This window comes from Sinocyclocheilus anshuiensis, unplaced genomic scaffold, assembly GCF_001515605.1.
Source record: "Sinocyclocheilus anshuiensis isolate Anshui unplaced genomic scaffold, SAMN03320099.WGS_v1.1 scaffold487, whole genome shotgun sequence".
Lineage (NCBI taxonomy): Eukaryota > Metazoa > Chordata > Actinopteri > Cypriniformes > Cyprinidae > Sinocyclocheilus > Sinocyclocheilus anshuiensis.
The window spans coordinates 1,139,251-1,156,556 of record NW_015548240.1 but is presented as its reverse complement, the minus strand read 5'-3'; the positions used below and the strand labels follow the sequence as shown (position 1 = coordinate 1,156,556).

The window sequence follows — 17,306 nt, the reverse complement described above, 5'->3', positions numbered from 1 at the left end:
GAGGTGTCACGTCGGCTCAGCGCCCGCGTGCTCCGTCCTCTCGTCTCACCGGTGTGTTTCACACAAGAAGACCAGTGCCCCTCTTCGGGTCCGAGGGGCTTGGTCTCTTTCGGCGCATCTGAAGAGGACGTCATCATCGAGAACGTTATCACTGATGACTCCATGTCCAACGTCTGATGCAGAAGAGTGGGGAGGTTCCAGCGGAGAGCCCAAAGTCCTTCCCCCTTCTCAAACTCTGAGGCCGAAACCGGACGCCGAACTCATCCACGTCCTGGATGTGGTAGAGGATCTGGGCCTCGAGTGGTCGGCTCCGGAAGAGCCCGCCCACGGCCTGTTAGACGAGTGGTACCTGCCGGGAATCCGTCAACAGTCCTCTTGCCAATGCCCCGCCCCGTTCTTGCCTGCAGTTCATGACGAGCTCACCAAGATGTGGCACGCCCCCTACTTGGCCCAAGTAAATCGCTCTACAGCAGCGGCTTTCACCACCGTTGACGGCGCTGATGACAAGGGATACAGCAAGCTCCCCCCTCTAGAGGAAGCAATTGCTGCTCATCTGTGCCCGCCATCTGCCCTCGGATTAAAGGCCCATGCAGCGCATCCCTCTAAGCCCTGCAGGACCACCTCAACACTCGCCAATAGGGCTTATGCAGCGGCCGGCCAGGCCGGGTCGGCGCTGCATACAATATCGGTTCTCCAAGTGTTTGAAGCCAAGCTTCTCCACAGTATGAACAAGTCTTGGCAAGAACACCAGGAGGCTTTCAAAGAGCTGTGCACAGCAACAGACCTGGCTCTGCGTGCCACGAAAGTAACGGCACAGGCGACCGGCAAGACCATGGCCAGTTTGGTGGTGCTGGAGCGCCACCTCTGGTTAAACGTCACTGAGATCAGTGACACTGAGAAGAGGGCTTTCCTCGACTCACCGGTCTCGCCGAAGGGCCTGTTCGGCCCCGCTGTGGACAGGTTTGCAGAAAGGTTTTCGGAGGCTCAGAAGACGTCGCAGGTGCTGCATCACTTCCTCCCCAAGTGCCCTCGCTCCGCAGCTGCGGGCTGCCAGAAAAATCCCGCCACTCAGCCTGCAAAGCCAGCGCAGCCTCAACCTCAATGGAAATCTGAGCCTGGGCTGCAGCAGCACCCCCGGACGGCGAAACGCTTCCCCTTTCTGAAGCGTCAAGGTCCCCGCCCACGAGTTGTGTTGGACCCTGAGCCGCCTAAGCTGTCCTGATGCGCTAGAGAGGAAAAGGAGGGCCTCTGTTCTCGCCTCGACCGGAACACCTCGTAAAACGGCTCGCTTTCATCCTCCATCCCTCTGAGCACCTCTGAGCAATGGAGTTTCGTTTCCAGCAGGTCATGTCCTGCAGGTGCATAGCGTATCTGAATGTTTTACCACTGTGATAGCGGACCCACATACAATAAAGAGCAAATTTCCTGTTCACACTCTCTCACACACTCACGCGAATGCAAGTTTCCCGCCTTCTCTCGGCGAGCTCTCATTCGAAAAAATAAATACTCTCGCCTCCCATTTCACAGCTTGAGCAGCCATTCCGGGAGTGTCGAGTTGGGTTTTAAAAACAATTCACTCGCTTCAGTTCGCTCGCAGGCCTCCTCGCTTCAGAGGCGTTATTCAAACTTCTGTTCCGGACAACGAAGCGCTCGTTCTCCAACAAGAAGTGCAGACATTGCTTGCAAAAGGCACTGTGGAAATAGTACCCCCAGCGAACAGCGAGTCAGGCTTTTTCCACTGCTACTTCCTCGTTCCAAAGAGAGATGGCGGGCTCAGACCCATTCTGGATCTCAGACGTCTGAACCACTCGCTTATGCGCCGGTCGTTCAAGATGCTAACTATCAAACAGATCCTTGCGCACATTTGCCCCGAGGACTGGTTTTTGACAGTGGATCTGAAAGATGCATACTTTCACATCCACATAGCCCCCCATCACATACCGTTCTTGAGATTCGCATTCGAGGGAGTGGCCTATCAATATACAGTCCTTTCGTTTGGACTGTCTCTGGCCCCGTGCACTTTCACGAAGTGCATAGACGATTGGCTGGTTCTAGTTCTAGCACAAGAGTCAGCTGTTGCCCAGACAGCGAACTGTCTTTTTGGGAACAATTTTAGACTCCGCCCAAATGCGGGCATGGATTACGCCGGAACGATCCCTAACTATTCAGCGATTGGCGGCGTCTCTCAAACCGGGGACGACACGCCCCCTGAAGGTTTTTCAGAAGTTGCTCGGCCTTATGGCGGCCGCCGCCTCTGTAATTCCTCTGGGCCTGCTTCACATGCGGCCCCTTCAGTTTTGGCTCAAACCACCGCTGTATCAAGGCTGTGGCTCCCTGGACTACCTCTCGCCTGTTCCAAACAGGAACGAGATTAGACCCAGCTCCTGGTCAGCCCCGGAGCAACTCCTGCATATCAACTTTGGCGGTTTTCTTAGCCCTGAAAACCTTCCTTCCAGCCCATAAAAGGGCACCACGTCTTGGTCCGGTCGGACAGCACGACGTTGGTGGCTTACATCAATCACCAAGGTGGTCTCAGGTCACACACTCTTTACAGGATGACTCGTCGCCTCCTTTTTTGGGCACAGAAAGAACTCCTCTCGTTAAGGGCGGTTCATGTGCCGGGCAGATTGAACCTTGGCGCAGACATGCTGTCCAGAGGCAAGGTAGCCTCGGGCAAATGGGCGCTACACCATCAAATGGTTCAAGAGATCTGGTCAGTCTTCGGAAGGGCAGAGGTTGGAGACATGGTTATGTTCCTAAAGTGCTCTCAACTCCGTTCAGAGCTCAGGTGATCTCCCTATTGGCGCTCCCCATTACAGATGGTGAGCAGGGTCCGAACACGCTCTGTCCGGTAAGGGCTCTGAGAGTATACCTAGAGCGCTCTAGCCTGACAGTCAAAGCAGCTTTTTGTTTGCTTTGGAGGCCGCCATAAAGGACTGCCGGCCACAAAACAGCGACTTTCTCGCTGGATCGTTGATGCGATAGCCTTGGCTTACGCCTCAGAAGGCTTGCAGTGCCCTATAGGTGGTCCAGCGGAATTTCTATTGGTGAGATCTGTGAGGCCGCCGACTGGTCGTCTCTGTCCACATTTGCCAGATTCTATAACTTGGACGTCCCTGCTTTACAGGCGCGGGTTCTTTCAGTTTAATGTACCACTATTCCCCATTGGGCGAAGCTGGTTATATTAGTGCTTCTCAGCTACTAGCTTGGGGCACAATGTGCTCCATGTTCTCAGGGGTCCTTATTAGTGCTCCGAAATTGGCTCACAGAGCAGGATGTCCTGTATCTGTTCATAGTGCGGCGTGATTGGTTGCGTTCCCCTTAGCGTCTCACGCAACGGGAGAGACCGTTCAAAAGGGAACGTTACGGTTACTGACGTAACCTCGGTTCCCTGAGATAAGTTGCCGCGCTTTAAACTGCACGCGAATCGATGACTGTCGCTTCAGTCGAATGATCTGATGAATGGCACTCTGAGCCGACTTATATAAGGGTCGGCTCCGCCCTTTCTGGCGGGCTAAAGCGCCATTGGTTTGTGCAGCTACACAAACGTGAACAAATCATGCTTCAGTACAGAGTAAAACAGAGTAATTCCCCTTAGCATCTCATGCAACGCTCGTTCCCTTATCTCAGGGAACCGAGGTTACGTTAGTAACCAGAACATTTTCCACCATTACTCCTGATAGATCAATGTGACACTGAAGACTCGAGTCTGTAATGGCTGTTGAAATTCAGCATTGCAGTTACAGGAATAAATCACATTTTAAAGCATATTCAAATAGAAAAAAATATATTATTTTAAATTGTAATATTTCACAATATTTTACTGTAATTGTGATCAAATAAATGCAGCCTTGATGCAGCCAGCATAAGAGACTTTAACATTAAAACATTTTATCTCCAAACTTTTGAACAGCAGCACAAAAAAGTTTCTTGTTTCACAGGAAACAAAGTAGGCCTAACTGTTTTTACTGTATTTTTGAATGGCAGTGTTTATTTTATTAGTGGCAAGTATTCACAACGAACCTTTTACTCCAGCCCCTAAAACTTTTGTCGTGACTGTCTTCACCATTTTAAAAACAATGAAGTAACGCTCATGCTGCAGAGAGGCCAGTGCTGTTTCCACTCAGAATTTTCTGACCTCAGTGGTCATTTACAAGGTGCACACAACTCAATACTGTTGGTGACCCTTGAGCTCCATCACTAAAATTGGAATTACAAACCACTTAAGTTGTTTGTGGGTACTGGGTCGTGTATGTATTTTTATTGTGAGGCTGAACTATGCTCTGGGTTTGTTGTAAACCCAAAGTAAGATGCTTTGCTTCTGACTCACTATGCTTTTGCATTAACCTCATATCCATGATGAAGTCACTTTCAGAAACAATACCAAGGAAATACTGACTGAGCCTACATCTTAAAGATAATTATAGTTAATGAAGCTGATTGTATGAGTTTTGTTTGCTGGGAAATCATACTGAGGGAAAAAGAGGCCCATAGAGTACTAATACTACTGTCCGTTCCCAGATATTAGTTTATTCAGGCTGCTTTGAACAAAACTTCAGTGTAGTCAGGAAGAAGTAGACGGTTCTGAATATTCAAGTATAACCTCAACTTTATTGTGTGGCAACCTTGAAGGAAGTGAAGGCAAAAGAACCGATTCAGCTTGTGTTGGAGTTGCTTAACAAATCCACTGTCCAAACCAAATTTTCTCTGCAGTTTGGCACTCTCATCCTCCCATTATATAAGGCCTCTCTGAACGTTATGCAAGATATGATGTCTTCTTCTTTTAAGGATAAAAGTTCACCGTTTTAGTTGGGACAATCCAAACGACAGTTGTGTGAGGTTTTCCAAGGTGGGCCTAAGTTGTAGGTCTCGCGTGTCTCATTTATCTTGCTCAGTATCTTGCTCTAAATCCCTCAGATTTGCAGATTAGGATGGATACCTGAAAATGTGTTTAAATCTTTTATGCAGGTCCAGATTGCATTTATTTGATCAAAATACAGTAAAAATGGCCAAACAGCCATTATTCCAGGTATCAATTTCACATCACCCTTCACAAATTGCTCTAATTATTCTAATGTGCTGATTTGGTGTTCACAAAACAGAAAACCATTGGATAAATGGTGCTGCTTATTATTTTTGTGGAAACCATGCTACATATTTTCAGCATCCTTTGTAACAATGTAAGTCTTTACTCAAAGTCTTTACTTGTATGACGTGAGAGCAGTGTATGACGTGTTTTTAGTATTCGTTGTCCCAGATTCTCCCCAGTTTGAGAGGGTCAACTGAGATTAGTTGGGTACACAAGTGGACAGTGGACTGGATTAACTGATCTAAAGAAGTATAATGGCTTTAGCTAGCAGGCACTCTCCCACGTTCCCCGAGCGGCCACTTTCCATACCAGCATACCAGCCTCCAGTCACGCTACACATTGTCTGCTGTACTTGTGAGTCTGATCTCTTCACAATAACACAACCTGGCTCTTACGTACATGTGGGATCCTCCAACAAGAAGCCCACGCATTAGAGACGCCTAGAGGGATCAAGAAAGCTGATCGCTGGCAATTCTTGCCAGCTGTGAATGAGCTTACAACAAACCTTTTCTCTTCTCAGCTACTCTACATTCTCCACCGTGGGCAACATGTTCCACTTTCTAAAGCCACATTCATAGAGAATATTGCTGATGAATGTCTAATTGTGTGTGAGTAGCCATGCAGGATACCTTAAACCATCTGTATTTGTGTTAGGGTGAGAGAAATGGTTTCTTCTGTCTTCCACAATGTATGACAAACATTTCCATTCTGCTGACTTTTTTGGCTTTTTGGTCTAACTTCACTTCTGGAAAGTCTGCACACTTTCAGCATGCACATGCAGATTGTTTGCAATCTCCCACCAGATTTGAGTCTCTTCTATGACCCGGTCAACATGATAATTAAATACTCATTTATTTAGGATAGTAGTTTTATATGAATGAGATGCTTTATAAATGTCATATGATCATTTTTCTTGCAATTCATGTACACTACCATTTAAAAGTTTGGGATCCATATGATTTTTAATATGATTTTTACTCTCCACAAAAAATATTAAGCAGCACAAATGTTTTTTTTTTTACATTGAAAATAATAATGAGCACTTCTTGAGCACCAAATCAGCATATTAGCATGATTTCCTAAGGATACCTAAAGAGTAAAGACTAGAGTACTTGGTGGTGCTAAAAATTCAGCTTTTCTATCACAAAAATACATATTATTTTAAAATAGATTCAAATAGAAAACAATTATTTGAAATTGTAATAATATTTCGCAATAGTGCCCGTTCTATCACTGTATTTTGATCAATAAATGCAGCCTTGGTGAGCATAAAAATCTTCTTTCAAAAATATTTTAAAAATCTTACAGACCCCAAACTTTTGACGTGTATATTTAAAGGCTGATCTGATCTTGCAGCTCACAGAATTGTTAAATCACAAGTAAAACTTTAAAAAGCTGCTATATTCTGTCTAAATATCAGTCTAATTAAAGGCTTTTATAAGACAATGAACATTTGTCTTTTAGTATCTTCTGTAGAAGGTATTGATGTCCTGATTGTGTCCTTATTAGTTATTAGCATGTTTCCCTATTAAGGATCTTTGATTTCCTTTTGTTGTGCCAGTTTCTTTTGGTGTGACTCTTTCCTTTGTTTCTTTTGTTGCAGGGATCCCCGTTCTGTACACAGGCCTTGGAATCGTACAATCTCTTCCTGAGCAGCACAGTAACAGATGGTCTGAAATTGTGGGACCTGCGCACTGCAAGGTAGGTCCCTTAATCTCCGGGTTTTCTGAGACCTTTAGAGGGAAAGACAGCAAAATTCATAGTAAAATTCCATTTATAAACCTAAATGTTGAATATTCAATAGTTATCTGATGCAAAATACAGGTGCATCTCAATAAATTAGAATGTTGTGGAAAAGTTCATGCCCCATGTGTAACACACACTGGCAGATTAAGCACGCATGATGTGTGTAGAGGTTTGCTCAATTCTGATCGTTCAACCCGTGAGCTCGTCATTGCTTCCTCCGAGGTAGCTGGGAGGAGAGAAACATGAGCGCGGGGAGGCGGGGCCGCCTTCCGCGAACGAACGGGGCAACTGCTTTTGTAAACGGCCCGTGTCTGTGAGCGCAGCCCTAGTGACAGCATGCGATCGCTCAGACCCGGTTGCTTAGTTCCCTGACTCCGCTGTTTCTCTCCCCGAGGCTCGCTGAGAGAGGAGAAACGGGAGAGCGGGGCTGCCTCCAGTGAAGGCGGTCCGCAAGCGGAGAAGAGCGAAACTCATGCACGAGTGAGCATTCCGTCTCGGCGAACGAACAGTCTCTGCCCAGACAGATGACATATTCATTGCTCTTCTACATCGTGCATTGAATTTATTTAATACACGAGTTTCAGAATTTGAGTTGAATTACTGAAATAAATGAACTTTTCCACGACATTCTAATTTATTGAGATGCACCTGTATATTTTGATAAAGATGACAATGTTCCTGTGATTTAGTTAGCTGCAATGGCCTTCTACATACTGTATGATGCTTAAGTTATGTTTTTCCAGCCTAGCATACATTTTCAAGCTCTCACCTCACTAAAGCACTGATAACCTGTCCTTCAGAGAAGTGAGTAACGGTCAAATCCCAGGGTGTTTATAGGCTTGTTGGATACTACTATTACATAATGCCCATAAGATCGTTAAGATCAACCAGGATTAAGTCTAGTCAGAAAGGTACATATATAATTTAAACTAAGAATCCAAAATTTCCAGATTCTCTCAAAGCTAAGCCTTTGCCGGACCTCAGCCAAAAGGGCTTTGGAAAGAATTCTTTCTGTGCAGTTGACCTAACAGTAACCACTTTGCTTTAGCTGGACACTGAGTGAATACAGCAAAGCTGTTTCTTTCACAGTCCCTCACTGATCTGTGTAAGACCATGTTAAATATATAGATAAATAGACGCCAACACCAAAGGAATTTGAAAAATAAACCTTCTAATAAATTCTAAATTGAATCTTAATTCAATTAGTTCAAGTTCAAAATTAATTTAGTTCTTGTATAATTGAAGGTGAACATGTTTTCATATCCATTTATCATTTGAAATCTGTTCATCCTCATGATGTTGCAAACACATATTTTTCAGTCTGGAGAGTCTGGAACTTTCTGCACATATTCTGGTACCTGTAGTTTCTGTCTCTGTTCTAGTTTTGTTTCTTTCTCCATAGGATGACAGATTAGTGAAAAAAAAAAATTCTTTTTTTTTTTCAACTTGATGTGTTTACAGAGTGTTCTTAAAGTAACAGTTTGCCCAAACTTGAAATTTGTGAACCCTCACATATATATATATATATATATATATATATATATATATGTGTTACTTTTATGGTGTTTGTTTGGAGCTCTACAGAGCCAGTCCACATTCATTTTTGATATGTGAAAAAAACTATTGCCAGGATATTCTTTAAAAAATTAATCTTTTATGTTTTACAGAAGAAAGTGCTGTATGTCACACAGCTTTGGAAACAAACTTGGGAGAATAATGATGACAGATTTTCATTTCTGAGTGAACTATTGCTTTAAGAACACTCTGTAAACGCATCAGGGTGGAAAAAGCATTTTGGACCTGTCTATCCTCCTATGAAAGGAGAAACAAAACTAGAGCAGAGACAGCAAGTATAGGTACAGGAAACTGTGTGGAACGTTCCAGACTCTGAACATATTTTTCTCCAAACCTAGTGATATTTTATGTCTATATAGATATTCTGCAGCTGAACCTCTCCATTTAGTTTCATTTACCTTACAAGAGAAGCTGAAGGAATGGATGAAATATATGTTACCCTTGTTTTATTCTTGTGAAAAGGTGTGAATTGCTTCTATACTTATACATCCTGCATCCTATTATGCTTGGAGATCTTCCCGCTCCTACTTTCAAACTCCAGAAAGTGTCAAATACCTTTTTCTTGCCTTGATAAATATTTGCACCGAGTTCCAGGTCAGGTTCTGGTCAGGAGCATTTAACAACCTCATCCATCCCCGCAGAAACGAACAGCTTTAACAAAGCATGAATTCTCTGCTTTAAAATAAAGTTCGATATATTATGTAAACATACTGTAAGTTTCACAACTGACAGTTTCCTCCCCAAGGAGGTCTATAATATCTAGAGAAAGCTATCCGTTAGCTTTCCCATTCATTACAATGGCAGTTTTTCTGCTGCCGCACGTCCCCCCTGAAGTTCAATTTTGCCATCTTTGCTCATGGGAGCACGCAATGTCACATTAGCTGTAAAAACCATGTGACTGATCGCTCTTGAGTTACAGAAAAATGGCATCATTACAGGGACTGGCCGAAACAACCTTGCAGGACAGTGTTTTTTTTTTTTTCTTTTTTCAGTTCTTTGAAGGATTAGTTCCAGTGGAAAAGAGAAAGGAAAATTGTCAAAGAGAGGAAATCATGAAAAACACTTAAGACAGAATACTAAAGATAAATGCAGGTCAAACACGGGAAACATGGACGGGAGCGTATGTGAGAATTAGTGACATCATTTGCCTGCAGTCATTGACAAACTGAGGTCTGGAAATGAGAACCTTTCGGCTCAGGCCATTTTATGTGTATTTTTCAGTTTTTCCAATGGCTGGCTCTTTAACAGTGCTCCGACTTCAAGCACGTGAAATGGCTTTATCTCCCCCCAGACTTCATTTAAAACACAAGTGACATCATTCCACAGGCCAAGACAAAACCTTCAGCCAAAAGCCAAGGAGCTCTGGAAGACTATCACCCTTCTCTGCTTGTTCTGGGACTGTATGTTTTGCATATCACAATTAAAATGCTTCCTTTCAGGTATAAAATAGTATTTTGAACTTCAGGCTAAGAGGGGAGCAGCAGCCCTGTGGATTTTGAGTTATGTATGAGAAATACTGGCAACAGATCCTGAAGTGCTTTCTAAAGACATTCTAAAAACTCTTTTCTGAAACATCACTGTGTGTTCAGCTGCACAGGAGGTCAGGGCACCGCTGGTGGGATGCTGATTACTCAGTCAACACACACTCGAAAGTATTTTTTTTAGCGTTTGTACATCCATGCCTCAGAATCTAGAGAATCGATTCTTTTTGGGATCAACTCCAAACTATTCACTTGGCAGCCAGTTTGGCAATGTCCTCAGACAGCTTGTTTATAGTCATTCGTCACCTCCTTGAATGGGGAATAACCAAAATGACAACAAAATGCTGTTATGCACGTGCTATGCAGTTGCTAGAGTGTTCTGGGTTGTTGCTTGGTGGATTTTTTGCTCCAAATCAGATCTCATTAGAAAGTAATAGCACACCTCTGCTCAGCAAGCTACAGAATTACATACCACATCTTGTACGATATATGTATATGATTTTGATAGCTGAATTTTGCCATTGCATAATACAAGAGTTTATTTTAAGGTGTCTGCAGACTGAGTCTCTAGTGGTTCTCCGGTTGGCATGATGTTCGTTTCTGCTCTGGTGGTTGACTAAATGCGAAGAAAATATGTGGGCTTTACACAATAAATTTGTTTATGCTTTCTTTTAAAGCATACTCTTTTCTGGTAATGAGAAGCAGATTAACCTGGCATTCACAGGATGTGAATCAAGACCCAAACCCTCGGAAAAGCACCCTAGATTCATAAAGGCATGCAAAGCAATCAGACTGAACACAACAACCAGATCCACTCATGTGATGAGCAAGAACCTCAGGCAATCTGTTTAATGATGTTTTTCTGTTCCTGTTGCAGTGCAAAATATTTTGACCTTCATATTAATATCTCTTGAGTTGTCTGCTCATGTGTATGCCAGAATTGTTGTTTGTTTAATTAGTTTTTATTGTATGCACAGAAACCGCATGCTTGGCAGTCTATGCACTCTCATTAAAAGAGTTAATTTATTATATGGTTGTGCTGTTCCGTAAAGGTTGATGATAGGAGGTGGACTGAATGTTATGGCTAGCATTAAATCACTTTATATGCCCGTTTTGTGACTTTCTTGATGGCATAACGATCTCATCAGGCACAAATCATAGGTTTATATTTGTAAAAATGTTAGGGTTAAGCACTAAAGGCAATTTCCCCTCTGTGGATTTTAAAATGGGTTAAATGATTTTTTAATGATGGATGCTCAAAGTGCAGACACAAAATTCCCAACGAATGAACGTATGTTTGTTTGAATGTTGTTACTTCTCACCCAAAAAAGATCTGTGTGTCTTATGGCTTCTAAATCTATATAGTACTTATTAACAAATTCAATTTCAAAATGGATCGCTGTGGACTGTAGGTCAATGATAGGTTTATGTCTGTGTGTGTGTAGCAGTAATGAGTTGGTATTATTGAGTAATTTCCAGTAGAATGGTCGCTATAATCCAAAACATGGGAGAACCAATTAAATATTAATAACTGATTATACTGTAGTCATTACAAGCTTTATTTTTTGTTTTTCCAATAAATAAAACCCATATTCCATGATATGCTGTAGTTTGCCTTGCCAAATAATTATGTCAGTTAAATACCTTAACCAAGTTTAGTGTTTCATTCTTCTTAATATAACATGCTCCTCATATTTTGAGGGTTCAAACTTGTAGACTCATTAAAAACAAATATTGTGCAAATATCACCTCTAGACACCACTTTTGGCCACTACCTGGCCACATGTAATACTGCATTCAGAGCTTTATGGAGCACTCATACCTATTCAGCATTTGTTTTACAACGGCTTTTCTTTTCACTTGAAGCTTTTCCAAGTATGTAATGTTATCTTCATCATTAAGAATAAAATAGAAGAATGCAGGGAAATGTGGTCTAGCAATTGAAAACACAACCCCATCATGCATGGGAGTAATGAAGTGAAGCACCTTCTCATGTGCTTTCTAAAGTTTCCTCCCGCATTAGTTTACATAGTCCCCCTGGAAAACACTGGAGTCTGATGAAACATGGATCCTGACTATTTGATAGCACCTTCATGAAGAAAACACAGGCTCCAGATGTGTGGTCCTATGCCACTGAAAATTATCCTGTGGTTTTGGTCTTCTTAGTCATCATAGTGTTCCAGAAGATGGTTCCTATCTGCTGTATGATGCTTTGGATGAGCAGTGTCTGCTCAATGAATATTTACATACTAACGGAGGTGATGTCTCAAAGAAAGCCAAAATACACTCTTAAAAATAAAGGTGCTTCAAAAGGTTCTTCAAGCGATGCCATAGAAGAACCATTTTTGGTTCCACAAAGAACCATTCTGTCAAAGGTTCTTTAAAGAACCATCTCTTTCTTACCTTTTTATAATCTGAAGAACCTTCTTTCGCCCCAAAGAACCTTTTGTGAAACAGAAAGGTTCTTCAGATGTTAAAGGTTCTTTATGGAACCATTTAGACAAAAAGGTTCTTCTATGGCATCGTGAAGCACCTTTATTTTTAAGAGTGTAAGCCCTGAAAATGAAAAGCTGATTTTAAACAGATTCACTTTAAGAACAGATTACCCTTTTGTTTTCATGCCAAAGACTTGACTTTCCTGAGTGTTTCCTTTTTTTCAGTTTTCCCCTTTCTGACTGGTTGAGTCAAATGTGAATATTGCGATCGTGTACAATGCAAACGTGTCCAAATTTGGTATGGATACGTGCTGCTGTATGTTATTAAGTCTAGGTGTATGCATTTTCCAGCTGCAAAGAAGTGGATCCTAATGGATAAATATTTTAATTAAAAGCATAAAGGGCAAAGTTAAGTCACTTTAGCTTATGGTATTTAATGTCAAATCCTTGCATATTACTGCAAACCTGTGTAGGAGCCAAAAAATGCAAATTAGGCACATTCAAGAATTATTCACAAAACATGACTAATCTCTCTTTCTGTCCATCTCTGTCAGGTGTGTTTGCCGTTATGACAGCCATGTTAATCGCTATCACCATTGCACTGCGGTCTTCTCACCCTGCGGTCGCTTCATAGTTCAGAGGACCATACTGTGAGTAGATTTACAGTAATATATCTCCTGCTGCAATTTCCTGTAAGCCTTGTCTCTGTTTCTTTCAGCTCATCCTCTCCCTGTGTTTATTGAGAATAGCTTCTGCTTGTTTTAGTGGAGTGTTTTACGGTGTCATGATAAACACAAGGTGTAATAGAATTCATCAGACCAATAATTCATAGTATCTCCACATTTTTATAAGCATTGTACAAAATGTACAGAATAGTTGTAAATCAGATAATCCTGTTCTGGCCCAGTGTAAGCCTGTGTGTATTGACAGTGGTAATAAAACCACCATTCAGGACTGCTGAATACCACATTTTTCACATTAAAGGGGTCCTATTATGCTTTTTCACTTTTTCAACTTTAGTTAGTCTGTAATGTTGCTGTTTGAGCATAAAAAGATCTGCAAAGTTACAAAGTCCACTTCAAAAGGAGATATCTTATTCAACAGAAATCACTTTTCAAAAACTACAACGAACGACTGGTTTGGACTACAATGCATATTTTCTGGGATTTGTGATATCACAAATATCGAAGAATGGGATGAGACCTGGTTGAGCTGCACTAGAGAAGACAACGAGTGTTATCACTATGTCAGAGACTCGCTAGCTTTCGCAAGGCAGACGAACTTAGAGTGGTTACAATCATCCGGGTTTAAATCGCGCTCAAATTGATTTGATTTTGACGCAATATTTACACTGAAACTCGTAGGCGGCTATGGTAAGGGGCATGACATTTCCCGACCAGGCGCCAAGTGGTGCCAATCACAACACACACTGGCCCAGCTAACCAATCACAGCACATTTCGTATTTAAAGAAGGCGGGCCTTCATTTGATACAGGAACTATTCGATCCGTTCATGCCAGACTGAGGAGAGAGGTGTTGTAATAATGTAAAATATGTGAAAAATAATGTGTTTTTCAAACAACCTAGTATGAGAGTCTGTTCTAGTACGCCCCCAAAACAAAATCAAGACTTTGTAAAAGAGCATAATAGGACCCCTTTAAGAACAGGAGTTTTTCTTTCTTTTATCTCTTAATGGAGTTGAATCTGTAAAGACAGTGTCAAATATAGACAGTAGTCTAGCTCCAAAGCCTAAGGTTAAATGTATAATTTCTGCACCAAATGGAATTACAAAGTTTCTCTAGAAAATTCTTTGCAAAGCCTTGATTTGAAGTATAGATAGATAGATAGATAGATAGATAGATAGATAGCTAGATAGATAGATAGATAGATAGATAGATAGATAGCAGGTTGGGAAGACTGCATTAAAATGTGCAGAAAATTTACACCACAAATACTATCTAGAGGGGAATCTGAGAGGAACCTACAATCATCTCTGTTTCGCTGGACCACTTTTTTCCATTGACCACTTTAGTTCTCCCTCTCTGAGTATGTCTTATCATATCCAGCAGCTGCATCACATTTACTGCTGAGCTTCTCCATGTCTTGTGTCTTTTGCCAGAATTGTCAAAACTATTCGCTCATATGAGGAAAACAGTGGGATATCCATACTTTCATGGTGTTCTGTTGTTAAAAGAGCTCTGAGAAAAAAAGTATCTTTCAGAGAGCTGTTGTCCCAATGACCTTGAAAAAAAAAACTGTGGATGTTACTCAACAATTTCATGAAAAATGACTTGCGATAGTGGACTTTGTCTCATGCGAACGCTCATGAATGACCTAGATTTTGGTTTTCACAGAGAAGATTTGGCCCTATTTCTAGGTCAGTTGAACTCAACTTGATTAGTTTCAAGTAAAATTGATTATGTGAATGTTTTTATACAGATGGTCAGATGTCCTTGCTTCCACTGAAGCACAAGATGCTCTTTGGTTTATTCTTACATCATGCTGGAGAACATGATGATCAGATTTTACACAAACTTGTGGAGTTCATGCATCTTAAGCTGTCATTAAATATACAAACAATTAGCATTTTTTCTTATAATCCAAAATCATAATCCCAATTTTGAACTAAATATTTTTAGTCTTTTTGAACAATTGGTTTTCCATATGTGTCACCATTTGCTCCATCAATGTGGGAGGACTGCCGTCTCTGCTCTGTTTGTGTTTCTGTGTTTAGTCTTTGCTCAAGTCAGTGGAATAATATGTGTGTGTTGATAGCTGTTATTAATTGCCGGCACTGGGTAAAGCAGGACAGTTTTGAGAAGATCTCCACAGTACCGCCCGCTTTCCAGTGTTTCTTGGAAACCGAACGGAGACAACAATAGTGAGCTACTATGCTGTTATTTGTGGCTGTCTTGAGACTTCCTTAAGCCAGATGAATTTGTTGATGCATTTTATATTTCACAAGACAATCGCAGAAAAAGGAACTCTATCATCACCCCATTATTGCATTCATTTCAAGCCACATTATGTTTAAGCCATAAACAACAAATACAAGTATGATCAACAAAAAGTTATTGATTTTGACCACATCTAGCAGAGAGGACATGGAAAACATGGCAAGTTGTGCTATTTTCCTAAACTTTTAACCATCTGTGTTGCCATTACATATCAGAAGCAGTTTAAGAGGATAGTTTACCCCAAAATAAAAATTCTGTCATCATTTACCCACTGTCATTTCTTCTGTGGAAAGTACAATGAGAGTCCAAATCTGGATGGTATGGACAAAAAAACCAAAGAGAACTTTTTCAAAATAACTTCTTTTGTGTTCCATAGAAGAAAGAAATGAATATAAATTTGGAACAACATGGTTAAGAAACACTGACAAAATGTTGTTGGTAGCTGGTTAGGATAAAACTTAATCAGGAAAGAGCTTTAATTGATCGTTGCATCTTATTTGGACACAGTGTTGGCAGATCTCATGGGCCTCCTATCTGTTGAACATTCAGTTTTGCATGTGAAGCTAAAGCAAGCTGAAGTTGATTTGTAAGTTGTTCTAGATAAGGCCATCTGCTAAATGCCTTAAATATACACATAATTGGGTGTTGCAAAAACCTGTTAGCGATCTCTGGCTCCTTTCTGGCACTGAGACCTGTGTCTTCTACAGAACACTCTGAGTGTATTTCCTAAGAGGCCTGAATAAGAAACATATGGAGGTATCTGACCAGTCTGCTGACATACATCTCCTGCGTTTATCTGTGTTAATGACAGATACTGTAGATTTTCTGCACATCATCTATATGGCATTATTAACCATTTCCTTTATTTAATGGTGTAAGTGATATGCTGTAAATCCTTGTTAAAGAACGATCACGCCACCATTCAAAAGGTTGGGGCTGTTAACATTTTTTTATGTATTTGAAAGTCTCTCAAATAATGAAGCTAAAGACATTGTGTGAAAGTTTGTGATTTTACAAAGTGTGTGAATATGTAATGAGGCAAGCAGTTTAGTTAATATTGATGTGAATAATATGTTTCATTTGCTCTGCTGAAACTGTTTTTTAACTTTTCTTCCAGGCCTATATATATGACACACGCAGCAGCAACTTTCTCCATAAACTGCCGAGACACTCTGAAACGGTCCTGAATGTGGCTTTCAACCCTGCCAATCCAGAGGTAAAAACTTATTAATCAAGAACTCTAATACAACTCATTTTACTGTACAATACAATACCAGTACAGCTAATGACTAGTGTTAAAGCTTTAAGTCATTTTAGTCTTTAAGTCATTTTAGTCACCAATTGCATTTATTTTGTCTGCCAATAGGCTTAAGAAACAAGACCAATCACACAACCTGAAAGTTATTAAATTGACCTGAAATTATCTACAAAACTATTTGTATATTACCTGCTTTGGGCTGAATTAATTGTAGGTTTTAATTATAAGGATTAAAAGTTTAATAGATTAGGATTCTAAATATTGTAGAAACTTAATTTGCTGTAAAGTTGCTTTGCAACAATTTGTATCGTGAAAAGCGCTATACAAATAAACTTGAATTGAATTGATTCTAGAACATATATCAATACAATACTTTTTTTTTTTTAGAAATATCAATGCAATGCTGCCTTGCAAGCACTGTAATCTAGCATTGTTCCAAAACTAAGTGAGCTGCCATGCTGTTTATTACCTACATAGGCAACTACCTTCTAAGTCAACATCCTAACCATCATGGAACCAAGTAAGTAACTAATTTGGAAGCTCTACTTGCATGCTTCTTACACAAAGTGCATGGGAGATTTGACTCATTATTGATTTCAGTTATGTTTGACATTAAAGGGGTCATATAATGCGATTTCAATTTTTCCTTTCTCTTTGGAGTGTTACAAGCTCTTGGTGCATAAAGAAGATATGTCTACGTCACTATGTGGGAAGATTTGCATAACACCGCCCAAATGTTCACGCAAAGAAAGAAGGTGTAACTTTT

At 40.9% G+C, this 17,306-nt stretch overlaps 1 pseudogene; it reads left to right on the top strand.

Annotated features, from left to right (window-relative positions):
• The window catches only part of LOC107654910 (WD repeat-containing protein 27-like), a 51,435-nt pseudogene that overhangs the window by 13,310 nt on the left and 20,819 nt on the right, over positions 1 to 17,306 (top strand).